Genomic DNA, 12,964 nt, shown 5'->3' on the forward strand with positions numbered 1-12,964 from the left:
GTGTTGTAGGTTGTCTTATAACAGCAGTGTAGTTTGCTGTGCATTAAATATATTATTAATATTATTATTGTTATTGGTATTATACAACTATTGTTACTATACAAATTACAAAACAATCTACACACCCATAGAGCAATCAATAAGCGTGAAATAGAATATATAAAACTAATAATAACAATATTAATAATATATTTAATGCACAGCAGACTTCACAACACAATCTACACACCTACCGAGTAATCCATAGGACTGCAATTTAATTATTATTATAATTATTATTATTATTATTATTATTATTATTATTATTATTATTATTATTATTATTATTATTATTATTGTATATTCTATTTCAGTCTCATAGATTTCTCTGAGTCTTTAGTTGTGTAGATTATGTTGTACATTGTATTAGAAGTGTGTAGATTGACTTCCAGCAGTCTAGTGTGCAGTATATTATTCTTATATTTTTATTATTATTACTGTTCTTATTAATACTAATATTATACAGCACACCACACCACACCACACTGCTGAAAGTCAATCTACAGATTTATATTACAATTTATAAAACAATCTGCACAAATTCTACACAATCTCTAACCAAACAGCAAGATGAACGATCCAGACACCCGCCATCTAATCTACACATTTCATTGCAGCCAGTTTGTGTTTTTTATACAAAAGAAAGGTGTGCAATGACCACAGTAGTATATACTTATCGCTTAGCGCCGCAATAGAGATATCTGAGGCAGACAGGATTTTACATTTGATATTACATGGACGGATTACTTGCAGAGACCTTAACTATTTAGGAACAACAAGACTCAGCATGCCAGACAGTCAAGGTTTATACAGTACTGTATATTTATTATACCCTACATGTACAGCTCTGATATATGTTGCATATACTAGATGTACAGCTCTGATATATGTTGCATATACTAGATGTACAGCTCTGATATATGTTGCATATACTACATGTACAGCTCTGATATATGTTGCATATACTACATGTACAGCTCTGATATATGTTGCATATACTACATGTTCAACTGTAAAGAATACAGCCTTTACTACATGTACAGCTCTGTTATATACTTCATATACTACATGTACAGCACTAATATATACTGCATACGTTACATGTACAGCTCTTTTATATACTCCATATAATACATGTACAGCTCTAATATATACTCCATATATTACATGCACATCTTATATACTGTCTATGCTACATGTACAGCTCTGATATATACTCCATGTACTTCATGTACAGCTCCAATACATACATATACAGTTCTGAAGTATACTCCATATACTACATGTACAGCTCTGATATAAACTGCATATACTATATATGCAGCTCTGATCACATGTACAGCTCTAAAAATATATACTGTATATATTGCACGTACATCTCCTATATATACATTTCATACTACATGTACAGCTCTGAAATATACAGCATATACTACATGTACAGCTCTAATATATATTTTATATACTATTTGTACAGATCTAATATATATTGTATATACTACATGTACAGCTCTAATATATTTTTTATATACTACATGTACAGCTCTAATATATCTTTGATATACTACATGTACAGCTCTATTATATATTTTATATAAAACATGTACATCTCTAATATACACTGCTGGCCATGTTTCATCTAAATGGTTAAACATGTTGTCTTTTAAACCAAACTAATGGAAAAATAATCAAATAATCGGTTATATGATGGGCACTCTAGTTTCATAAAACTTCATAGAAATTGCCTGATTATGCTGAGAAATGTTTAGATAGATAGATAGATAGATAGATAGATAGATAGATAGATAGATAGATAGATAGATAGATAGATAGATAGATACTGTACATATCAAACAAGTTTTGTTTCTGTTTTTGTTTGTTTTTTAACCAAAGAAGTAGATACTTATTTTAAAATAAATCTGATTTTGATTTTCTAAAACCAATGTCACTTTAATGTTATTGCAGTGGTGTAAACAATATCGACTCAGCAATCAAGCTGATTTTAAAATGATAACAATTATCAAAATTATAGTTGTATTATATGAAATAAATAATAAAATCAAAGATTGACTGATTGTAATTTATTTTCCTGGAGAATCTCAGATGTATATTAAAAACAATAAAAAAAAAAAAAAAAAAGGCAAGTACATTAGCACCATTCATTCTTAAAATACACAATATTGGAAATTAATTTTGACCCCTCGGTGTTTATATTATTTTATTTTATCATAGCATCCCTCATTCCAGAGGTCTCTGCATGCACCTTATAGATGGGCCTGAAATAGTAGGGGATGTCCACATAGCTTAGTAAATAAGGTGACACTGATTTACTAAAATCTGGTGCACCTGTGGATGGTAGCCAATCAGCTTCCAACTTCAGCTTGTTGAATTAAGCTTTGACAATAAACCTGGAAGCTGATTTCTATGCAGAGCTGCACCAAATTTTGCATTCTCCAGTTTTAGTAAATCAACTCCACTGTGTTGAATATTACGCTTGAGCATGTGAAATGAAAAGCAGTTTTTTTGTTAGCAATAGATTGGATTGAGGCGAACACAGAGTTACTTTATTTTCTAAGCTAAATCACCAGTTCTCATTTGCAAGGCAACAAAATAATTTTAAACCCGTCATGTTGAAGGAAAACAGAGGATATTTAACTTAAAATGTGAAATTCAGCTGAACCAAATGTAAAGAAATTATTTATTGATATAAGACATGAGTAGGGGGTCTGATCACAAGAGGATGTACTTTCTCTCTCTCTCTCTCTCTCTCTCTCTCTCTCTCTTTCTTTTTTCCCTTCTCTCTTCCTTTCCTTCTCTCTCTCTTTCTTTTTTTTCTTCTCTCTTCCTTTTTCTTCTCTCTCGTGCTTTCTTTCTTTCCTTCTCTCTCTCACACTTTCTTTTTCCCCTTCTTTCTCTCTTTCTTTCTTTCCTTCTCTCTCCCTAGTTCTCTCCATTTTTCTTTCGTACCATCTCTCTCTCTCTCTCTCTCTCTCTCTCTCTCTCTCTCTCTCTCTCTCTCTCTTCCTTTCCTTCTCTCTCTCATTCCCTCTGTATTTCTTTCCTTCTCTCTCTCATTCCCTCTTACCCTCTCTCTCGCTCTCTCTTTTTATATATATATATATATATATATATATATATATATATATATATATATATATATATATATATATATATATCGCTCTCTCTTTCTTTCCTTCTCTCTCCCTCGTTCTCTCCCTTTTTCTTTCGTACCTTCTCTCTATCGTTCTTTCTCTCTCCTCTCTCTCTCTCTCATTCCCTCTTTATTTCCTTCTCTCTCTCTCCCTCTCTCTTACCCTCTCTCGTTCTCTCTCTCTCTCTCTCTCTCTCTCTCTCTCTCTCTCTCTCTCTCTCTCTCTCTCTCTCTCTCTCTCTCTATATATATATATATATATATATATATATATATATATATATATATATATATATATATATTTCTCTCTCATTCTTTCTTTCTTTCTCTCTCTCTTTCTTTTTCATTCCCTCTCTCATTCTCCCTGTATTTATTTCCTCCTCTCTCTCTCTCTCTCTCTCTCTCTCTCTCTCTTTTTTTCTCTCTCTGTCTTTCTTTATTTTATCCTTCTCTCTCTCTTCCTTTCCTTCTCTCTCTCGTTTCATTCTCTCAATTTCGTTCCTTCTCTCTCTCTCTCTCTCTCTCTCTCTCTCTCTCTCTCTCTCTCATGTTCCCCTTATTTCTTTCCTTCTCTCTCTTCTTTTATCATTCTCTTTCTTTCCTTCTCTCTCACTCATTCCCTCTTATGCGCTCTCTCTTTCTTTTACCCCCCCCCCCCCTCTCTCTCTCTTGTTCCCCTTACTTATTTTCTTCTCTCTCCTTCTTTTATCATTCTCTTTCATTCATTCTCTCTCAAACTCTCTCTTTCTGTCTTTCCTTCTCTCTCTTTGTTTCTCCTCTCTCTCTCTCTCTCTCTTCTTTATTGGTGTCTCCCTTGCTCTCTCTCACTCTCTTCTACCACAACTATTATTATTGCCATTATAATTACAACACCTATTTTTATTTTATTTTTCGGCATTTTACCAATACCAAACCGATACTACTTGGAACAATAGGGAAGAGATATTTGGGCACTGTGTGTCTTTCCCCTCAGGCTGGGGTGAGCTGTTGCTGGAATAACAGTTTACCTTGGTAGTTGCAGGCGGCTCGATAAGCCGTCAGGAAAGTCAGGCCTCTGATAAATGTTATTGACACGGATCCGAGGAGTAAAGCGGCGTCCTGGGAAATCAAGTCTAGTGCTGGCCTGTATGCTGCAGATGAATTTAAAATCAATGTCCCATTTGCCTATATCCTGCCAGTATATGAAACACATTGCGGTGAAAGGTGTGAGATGTTTCACCGTTATATCCAACTTTTAGCCTTTAATAATAATTTTACGCCTTATTGATCGGCCACTTTGAAGGAGTCGTGCGACACTAATGCCATAAAATGAGGCGGCCGGAGATTAATGAGAGAGGAGGAGGAGGAGGGGGGTCAATTCTTCCTCTCCATGGGCTCAATGAAAGGGTTAATGACAGCTCATAGACAGTCATTTAGATGTGTGTCCATTAAAGGGTTAATCTCCAGTGGGATTTGTATGTATGTATGTGTGTATATATATATATATATTGTTTATGCACACACTCATACTTTATCTATTAGATATATTTTGTGTTTATCTGTCTATTTTATATACTTTTTGCCTTTTATCTCACATGATACCTCTTTATCCGAAGCCATAAGTCCAGGCTCCAACCTGAGAGCTTTGGGTGCCCCCACCCCATTAGGGTTGCCCACTCATCCTGTTGCATCCCCCCTCATTTAAAAAAAAAAGTATTGTTAAACTCAGCAAGTGTTTAGAGTCGAGTGTAGACAATGAAATGCAGATAACCCACCACCACAATCCAGAGACCCAGCACATATCAAACCTTTATGCCAGATTTGGGTGGAGTCACCCCTTAAAAAAAATAACTAACATGGCCAGCAAACATTATTTGCCCCTAAAGTCCTTGTGTGAGGCTCTTTGTTCCAAAAAGAAAAAACATAAACAAACAACAAATGGGGTCAAACCCCCCCCCCAAAACAAGCATCTAATATATTTCAGCTCACCAATTCTTAAATGTAATGGCTGCATTCGTTTTCTATTTTAGACCCCCCCCATTATATTCACCTGGTGATGTGACCAGCAAATCTGTTTTTCAATTTCCTTTAGCAGACCAAGCTGTCCACACAAAGCAGCAGTTAAAGGGTCAAGACAAAACATTGCCAGGGATGCTTACAATGGTCAGCTTATCACTTATGTAAAACCTTTATCCCAAAATGAAAAAAAAAATGTTTCTGTAATTACAAAAAAAAAGGTGTTAGCTGGAGTTTTGTAAGCAACGTATGTAAAAATCCATTGAACACTACCCTCTCCAACATGTTGACAATGCTGCTGTCCAAGGTGGCTCCATTGTTCGTTCATCCAGAGTGGAGACACCCTAGAAAGTGTGCTACTGGTCAGATCTCCTGGTGAAAATAAATACAAAATAACAACCTTTAAAAAAAAAAAATGCAACACACACCTAAGGACTGCAATATATTAATATTTGGGGTTTTAGGGTTTAGATATGCTTTAATTTACTAAAGGAGTTGCGTTTGATTTGAATAGCCAGGCTTGAGGAAAAAGATAAACTGGCTTTTGCCTTTCACGTGATTGAATAACTAATATAAATATTTATTATTTATTAAATATTTAGTTTATGAGTGAAGATTCTCAACTCCTTTGGTAAATCCGCCCCATTGACACAAGGACTGAAACAGCATGGAGGAGAGCATGGAAATTGTCAGAACTTACACAACTATTGCTGACTTGTTTCTGAACATGTGAGTTCCAGGACCATCAGCATTATCTCAGTCATCATATTGCTTTGATCACTACTTGGTGAGTTGCTGACCCAGAAAACAAGTATGGGCCTATCAGGTATCCTGACACTGCATGTAAGCTTAGGGGGGAGATTTACTAAAACTGGAGCACTCAGAATCTGGTGCAGCTGTGCATGGTAACCAATCAGTTCATTGCTTCAGCTTGTTCAATTCAGCTTTGAGAAAACTGCAAACTGATTGGTTACTAAGCACAGCTGCACCAGATATTGCACTCTCCAGTCTTAGTAAATCTCACTCAGTGAGTGATTCCACCCTGGGACTTGCATCTGAAAATGTGTCAGCAATAGTAGATCCCTTTAATTTTTTTCATGGCAACTCCCAAATAACAGGAACAAAGATTGTCAGCCGCACTCTGAACAAATTTTAGCCTTTTATTAAAAGAAGCACAGCACTACAAGTCACAGCAAAACAAAACCTGACTGCTGACGCGTTTCGCACTGAAACTAGTGCTCAGTCATAGCGAAAAAACTCCGAAATAACCATCCCGTTAATTATTCTGATTATAAGGCTCGCCTGACACATTATAATCTGACTGCAAAATCTCTGTTCAATCAACTTTAGATCTCACAACCTGACCTACCAAAAGATCCCACAATTTGTATCCTATCAAGTAGTTCTTTGTATTATATACCTGTGGTTAGATCTAAAGAAGATTGTACTATTAGATTGTAATGTGTGTGCTGGGCAACAGGTACAATTACTTTGTCCGCTGATAGAATAAAGTTGGCCGCATATGGTTAGAAAATCGTTTTAAAAAAATCTGTCGAACGTGCATGCGATAACGCCATCATTGTATCAAAATATTTCCTCCAATTGTCGACATATTATCAATCATTAAAAACATAAATGGTACATTTTTCATCGATTGGCAGAAATATTGTAAAGGTTTTTTGACCTTTGTGAGACCTCCCACTGGCCAACTGTAATTAAAAGAAAGATCTTGCTTTTTGTTGCTTGTACTTCCTGGGTTAGGTTTTAACATGCGCATGCGCTGTCGATTTTTTATAACACTTTCCGATATATTTCACTACCAAGGTTTAGAAAATCAATTGTTTATGCTACAAAAATCCGACATGACGGTTTAATTTTTTTTTTTTGCCATTAAACTTTACATTTCGAGAAATGAGCCCAATAACGTTTCTAACGTCGAACGATCGAGTGTATCGAGTGCTTTTTCGAACACTTTTGTAACCATGTATGGCCACCATAAGTCTGTGCGGTGAGGTGTGCTGGAGCAGAGGATGCTGGGAAGGTAAGGGACTGGAAGGTGCACAGCTCAGCAGCTCACCTTTATCAGCATCCTGTAGGGGGAGCAATGACACTTTGCTTTGGGATAGGTGAAGTCTCTATGACAAGGAGGTCCTGGTTATACCAAAGCTGGCCATACACCAGTAGAATTTCATCTGAACTTCTGTTTGAAGTAAGTGAACTAAGCTTCCTCAAAAGCCCTTAAGATTTTATCCAGACTTGCTACCTGAATGGAATCCCAGTCCTATTAAATAGGTTTCTTTAGTGCCTATAGCAAATACGCATTAAAATATGTACAATTTTTCCAGGAATCATATTCTTGGTTACAATTTCATTAGTTCTGGAAAGAAAAGAGAAAAAAAGATCCTTGATTTGACGCCACTATCTATCTAGCACACTAAAAAATGAAAACAATTACATTTAATTAAATACAAATGCAATACTAATGGTGTATGGCCAGCTTAAGTTTATGAAGTGCAGCATCAGTGGCCTGCCCCCCCCCCCCACATGGTGTACATCTTTAGGAAATAAAAAGAACACTTAGGCCTGCAGCAGTTCACTAATTAGATATGACAAGTACAGTACAAATCTGCCAGTTTCCAGATTCATGTTAGAGGCCCCATGTACACGGGACGCTGCTAACCGTACGTTCAGAGGCAGTTGGCCGCTTTTTTCAACTGCTCCTGAACTCATTCAATGTTATCCCATGTGACCATGTACACAATCTCGTTTATTGCCGTTTTTAGGCAGTTGCATTTAACAGCATTTCTTTGAAAGCAAAAAAATGGATTCAGATGCAGAAGATTTCCACGTTTCAGACACCAAACGCGACTAAACTCGGCCATTTAAAAAAAAAGTTTGAAACGCTTCTAAACGCAAACGCAGCAAAACGCTGCTAGACGTGGCAAGTAAACGCAACAAAACTGACTTTTTAAACGTGGGTCTGTCAAGTTTAATCATTTAGGAGCAGTTGTAAAAACATCCCTAAATACTAAACAGGGCCTGGGTGCTGCCATTCTGAATAATAATCTGCATTCACTGCCCAGACACAGAGGGGCGTCCAGAACCCCTGACTTTCATCAGCGTTCCCCAATACAGTCAGAGGTAAAACAAAGGACCACAAATCCAGCGATTTTCTACTGCTGGTTACTTAGCAATATCTGCATGAAGGTAAAGGGGAAAGGGGATTTCTACATTGTTTCCCTCTACTGTACAGCTCAGTGATTTTGCCGCACACGTGACCAATTTGCAAATAATTGTCTCCTAATGAAGTGTGACATAACGACACTGTTCAAAGTTTATAAAAATGTCCTCCAAGCTTTTCGATTCATCCATATATTCCCTAAAGTGAAGGCCATAGCTGGACCATAGATGATTAATGTGAATGGTGTGGTCCTCCCAGAGCCATGATCCTACGAGGTAAAGAAGAAGAACTAAGCCCCGCCCTACTTACCTTACAGCCAAGGAAGCTGCCATATTGGCCTCTGTTTGATCTGTAGTTGCCATGGTGCTGAACATGTGATCAGTTATAACACCAGCCATTTGATGGGTTGACAGTTTGGCTGAGGGCTAACATGGGCACACTAGTACCTGTAGCAGTTATAAGCCTTCAATGTAAGGGCCCTTTCACACTGGGGCATTTTTCAAGCGCTTTAGCGTTAAAAAAAGCGCCTGTAAAACGCCTGAAAGAAGCTGCATCTGCAATCCCAATGTGAAAGCTCGAGTGCTTTCACACTAAAGCGCCTGAAAAACACCCCAGTGTGAAAGTGGTCTTAGCGTTAAAAAAAGCGCCTGAAAGAAGCTGCATCTGCAATCCCAATGTGAAAGCCTGAGTGCTTTCACACTGAGGCGCTGAGCTGGCAGGGCGTCAAAAAAAGTCCTGCATGCAGCTTCTTTGCAGCGCTTTAGGAGCGGTTAATACACCGCTCCTAAAGCCCCCTTCCCATTGAGGAAGCTTTTTTTAAAGCCAAAGCGCCTGAAAAGCGCCTCAGTGTGAAAGGGGTCTTAGCAGCGCTTTACCAGCGTTTTTTCGGGCGCTGGCAGTGTGAAAGGCCTCTGAAAGCACTTGGGCTTTCACATTGGGATTGCAGATGAGGCTTCTTTCAGGCGCTTTACAGGCTTTTTTTAAACGCCAAAGCGCCTAAAAAACGCCCGAAAAACGCCCCAGTGTGAAAGGGGTCTAACAGTTTTGGGAAACAGATAAAGCGGTGGGTTTAGTTCCACTTTAACTGACACCTGGTCCTTTAAACTGGCCACACACTTTACAACCTCATTTAGATTTACTAACAACTATGTAAAAAGTGCACACAAGGGGATTCTATAAATAATATTGTAGCATGTGTGGCCAGCTTTACCCACAATAACCTATCCTTTCCTACAGACCTATAGGGCCTTGTGATGTCCTTACACCGATAGTACAGTAAAACCTTGGTTTGAGAGTAACTTGGTTTGAGAGCGTTTTGCAAGACGGGCAAAATGTTTTAATACATTCTGCCTTGATATACAAGCGATGTCTTGATATAAGAGTACCGTCACTTCACAACTGAGTATGAAAAAGAAGAGAGGAGCCTCTAAGTGTAGCAATATGGTTACATTTAATGAAGGTACACAATTCAGCAACTTATTGCTACACTTCTCTTTTATACCTTGTAAAAAAATGCTTTGATATACAAGTGCTTTGGATTACAAGCATGTTTCTGGAACGAATTATGCTCGCAAACCAAGGTTTTACTGTATTGAAATCTCATAGCAGCAAAATTCCTACTCCAAAACAAATGACTATGTATATTGGACCAAGGTGCTACAAACACAGCAGACACACATCCGGGGCATTGTTTTCCCTATATTTATGGGCCTGTGCCTAAGGTGGAATAGGAAGAGGGGCAGAAATAAACACCAAACCACAATATCTGCAATAACATGTCACTGAATTTACATATTTTCCATTGTTTGGCCTTCCTAGAGGCTTGATGGTAAGCAGCAGCAGCACCTTTGAGGGGGATGTTACATTGAGGATGCTGAGAGGAATCACAAGCTTTCCTGCAGCTCAAATAAAATGGAAACATCTTTTTTTTTTTTTTATAGGAGAACGGTACAGTTGGCATTTATTTGCTGCACAAAAAACAAAAACATGAGGAAGGGCATCATCATTTACAAAGGCCTAAGCCACTATTATTGTATTATATATTTTTTATTTTTTATCCACAGAAGTAGATGGCTGAGCAGAGCCTCTAGAGGGGTCGCTTTACTAAGGAATAGAGACTGTCCACCCAGCAAAGTGAATGGTCCCTGAGCTTAGTAAATAAGATGAATCTGTGTTCCCTTCAATCAACCAATTATGTATTAGCAACATTTGTTATTTTAACTGTATTTTATCCACCATTGAGTAATCAAACGGAACACAAGTTTGCCTTATTTACTATCATTTGCTTTTCAAAATAAACATTGATTTTGCTTAGTGAACTTCCATAGTAAATCAATCCCTCTGTCCAATTGAAGAAATAATTATTCTTTGCTGAGTCACAATATCCAATCAGATTTAAACTTTCATTTTCTAACTGTCATTTTCCGATGCAGCTGTGAATCTGATTGGTGGCTGAAGGCCAGAATGAAACATCTAATTATATAGATGAGGGGGCAGTGTGGTTGGCATTAGGTTGCTTGGTTGGCATGGAGCTGTGTATTGTAATGAGTGTAGGAGGAGTGCAAGTTATATGTAGATTGCCATCCTTGCTGTAATTGTTAGTAGATGTAGTCACAGTATCCCTTAGGATACTGTTTCTTGGAAGAAAAAATATATAACTAGACAGAGACAAATGTAATGAAGTGGTTCTAACATACTACGGTGACTACATCTACTAACATAAAACAGCAAGGATGGCAATCTACATATAACTTGCATTTACTGCACTCCTCCTACACCCATTACAATACACAGCTCCATTCTCTAGATGTGAATCTGCACATTATTCCCAGCCCCACACACCATCCAATGCATCACACCTGGATACAAGGGACACACATTTTCCTTGTCTTTATCGGTTTTTCTGCAACAAAATGTTCCATTAATCTGCCATCTATCTATTTAATAAAATTAGAAAAAGATATATACACACAGATCTATTATCTAGACATGGACTAAAGCTCAACACCATACAATCTGCTTGTACAATTTCCTAGAAGATCTACCAAAAACGAGTTAATACAAGGGTCTGCCAAACTGGATGCAAATTGATTGGACCAAAATTAAAAAAAAAATCATTTCTTTCTCCACCTTATCCACTTAGAATATTTACTTGGTCGGGAGAAATTAAAAACAGGGATGTTTGATAGCAACAGATTGGATTGATGTGAACACAGATTTGCTCATTATCCATTTTCGGAGAATCAGTCCCAGGGCTGCAATTGTCATTTTCAAAGTGACAAAATCATTTTGGAAATGTAGATGTCACATTGAAAGAAAGCAGAGGATATTTATGTTACAATGTGAAAATCAGAAGAATCAAATGTATAGAAATGATGTATTGAACGAGATGTATCATCTGCTTATGTGTCAGGTCTCATTTGAGCTAAGGTTTTTATATACATAGAAAGAAAGAAATTATATATATATATATATATATATATATATATATATATATATATATATATATATATATATATATATATATATATATATATATATATATATATATATATACAATTTCTTTATTTGGTTCTCTTTCTTTCTCTTTCTTCCTTCTTTCATTCTCCTCTTTTTATTTTCATCTTATAATTCCACCATGGGGGTGGGGGGATTGAGGGGTATGTCAAAGGAGATGCATCTTCTGTTTAATGTGTCAGGTCTCCTTTGAGGAAAGAAAAAAAAGAAAGAAAGAAAGAAAGAAAGAAAGAAAGAAAGAAAGAAAGAAAGAAAAAGAAAGAAAGAAAAAAAAGAAACGAAGAAAGAAAGAAAGAAAAAAGGAAGACAGAAAGAAAGAAAGACAGAAATAAAGAAATGATATATATATATATATATATATATATATATATATATATATATATATATATATATATATATATATAAATAATTTCTTTATTTGGTTCTCTTTCTTTCTCTTCCTTCTTTCATTCTCCTCTTTTTATTTTCATCTTACAATTCCACCATGGGAAGGGGGGGTGGATTGAGGGGTATATCAAAAGAGATGCATCTTCTGTTTAATGTGTCAGGTCTCCTTTGAGGAAAGAAAAAAAAGAAAGACAGACAGAAAGAAAAGGGAAAGAAAGAGAGAAAGAAAGAAAAAAGAAAGAAAGAGAGAAAAAAGGAAGACAGAAATAAAGAAATGTTTTATATATATATATATATATATATATATATATATATATATATATATATATATATATATATACATATATATATATATATATATATATATATATATATATATATATATATATACATATATCATTTCTTTCTTTGGTCCTCTTATTTCTCTCTCTTCCTTCTTTCTCTCTCCTATTATTTCTCTCTCTTGCTTCTTTCTCTCTCCTCTTATTTCTCTCTTCCTTCCTTCTTTCTCTCTCCTCTTATTTCTCTATTTTCCTTTTTTCTCTCTCCTCTTATTCTCTCTCTTCCTTCTTTTTCTCTCCTCTTATTTCTCTTTCTTCCTTCTTTCCCTCTCTTCTTATTTCTCTCTTTTACAATTCCACCATCTTTTCTAACCGCAGCAATCTGGTGAATTCATTAGCAGACAAGTTCAGGTA

General features: G+C 36.3%; 1 protein-coding gene across 1 annotated transcript in view; it reads right to left on the minus strand.

Moving 5' to 3' along the window:
• The window catches only part of LHX3 (LIM homeobox 3), a 30,304-nt gene that overhangs the window by 15,623 nt on the left and 1,717 nt on the right, over positions 1-12,964 (minus strand). The window lies entirely within an intron of this gene.

The sequence above is a fragment of the Rana temporaria genome, chromosome 9 (assembly GCF_905171775.1).
Source record: "Rana temporaria chromosome 9, aRanTem1.1, whole genome shotgun sequence".
NCBI lineage: Eukaryota > Metazoa > Chordata > Amphibia > Anura > Ranidae > Rana > Rana temporaria.